Here is a 1,905-nt window from a genome sequence, read left to right on the forward strand (position 1 = left end):
AACAATTCAGAGATCTAAACAATTCATGAGATCTAAAATATAATTGGTTGTGATTTCCTAAAACTCATACAAAATTATTTTCCTTTAATCTCTAATTCAAAACAAAATAATTGTAACCAAATTAATATTACTTAATAAAATAAGAGGAAGATTTAACATGTCACTACTAACCTCTTCAAATGACGTATCTCCTCAGCCCAAACTAAATCTGCTTAAACTTTTTGTTTTTTGTTTTTTTCTATTTGTTTGGGTAGTAACAAAGAAATTCTGGGTAAATCTTTACAGAAAAGAATTCCTGATTAATTGCCAGATTTATTTTTAGGGAAGGAGTGGTGAGAGATTGAAAGAAGGAGTAGGGATCTGTTAGCAAATGTTTTTTATATATATATATATTTTTATTATTTATTTATTTATTTATTTATTTATTATTATTATTACTATTTTATTTTATTTCTTCTGTTGTTACAGGAACATTGAAAGTAGAATGTACACAGTGATTCTTATCAACACCTCCCTCTTCAGGATTCGTCCTCGAATCAGAAAAATCATCACCTACATCAAAAGGACTCAATTTAGCAACATTGAAAGTAGAATGTATTGACAATTCTACGGGAACATCAATTTTATTGTTCCATGCAATAAAATGAGTCATTTTACTAAATGTCTTATGGAGCATTTATAGTCAAATAAAGAGAATGTATTGACAATTCTACGGGAACATCAATTTTATTGTTCCATGCAATAAAATGAGTCATTTTACTAAATGTCTTATGGAGCATTTATAGTCAAATAAAGAATTAGGAATCCACTCCCACTCCCAATTCAACTATCCAAGCTAACATTAAAATGTGACGTGAATAGTCAGATGCTGTGAGCGGAGTCAAGTTATGTGACGTGAATCAGGTGCGGTGAACATGGATCGAACACGTGACCTTTAGATTTTCAGTTTGACACTCAAAACTGAGTTATCTTCGCTAATATTTGAAGAAGAAAAAAATGATAAGTAAAGGTATTTCTGCTAATTCATTATATTTTAAAAAGGAATAATCACTAATTCTGAAGAAGAAAAAAATCATAAGTGAAGGTATTTCTGCTAATTCATACTAATTTTTTTATTGAATAGTCAGCTTATGCGAATGGAAAAAAGTGCGGTGAACGTGGAGATTAAACACGTGACCTTCAAATCTTTAGTTTAACACTCTCCCAACTGAGATATCCCTGCTAACATTAAAAATAAAAATTCGTAAGTAAAGCTATTTCCACTAATTCATTATATTTTAAAAAGAAATAATAATCACTATCCCTGCTAACATTAAAAATAAAAATTCATAAGTAAAGCTATTTCCACTAATTCATTGTATTTTAAAAAGAAATAATAATCAACTAAACTATAAGGTGCCATGAACCAAGTGCGGTGAACGTGGATTGAACACGTGACCTTTAGATCTTCAGTCTGACGCTCTCTCAACTGAGCTATCCCCGCAATCATCAAAAATGAAAATTCATCAGTAAAGATATTTTCGCTGATTCAAAAGAAATAATGACTAATTTTTTATTGAATAGTCAGGTTATGCAAATAGAAACAGGTGCGGTGAACGTGGAGATTGAACAAGTGACCTTCAAATCTTAAATCTGACGCTCTCCAAACTGAGGTATCCTCGCTAACATTAAAAATGAATGTTTTTAAGTAAAGATATTTCCGCCAATTAATTGAAATTTTAGAAAGAAATGATCACTAATTTTAGATTGAATAGTCAAATTGTTATGCAACGTGAACCATGTGTGGTTAACATGGATCGAGCACGAGACCTTCAGATCTTCAATCTAACGCTCTCTCAACTGAGCTATCCACACTAACATTAAAAATGAAAATTCATCAATAAAGGTATTTTCGCTAATTCATTG

The 1,905-nt window shown here is 30.4% G+C and overlaps 1 non-coding gene across 1 annotated transcript; it reads right to left on the reverse strand.

The window, feature by feature from the left end:
* Positions 1–1,410: 1,410 nt before the first annotated feature.
* On the reverse strand, positions 1,411–1,483 carry TRNAF-GAA. Its single transcript has one exon. It is a non-coding gene; the product is annotated as a tRNA-Phe (tRNA).
* Positions 1,484–1,905: the final 422 nt, after the last annotated feature.

Source organism: Cucurbita moschata, unplaced genomic scaffold (genome assembly GCF_002738365.1).
Source record: "Cucurbita moschata cultivar Rifu unplaced genomic scaffold, Cmos_1.0 Cmo_Scf00224, whole genome shotgun sequence".
Lineage (NCBI taxonomy): Eukaryota > Viridiplantae > Streptophyta > Magnoliopsida > Cucurbitales > Cucurbitaceae > Cucurbita > Cucurbita moschata.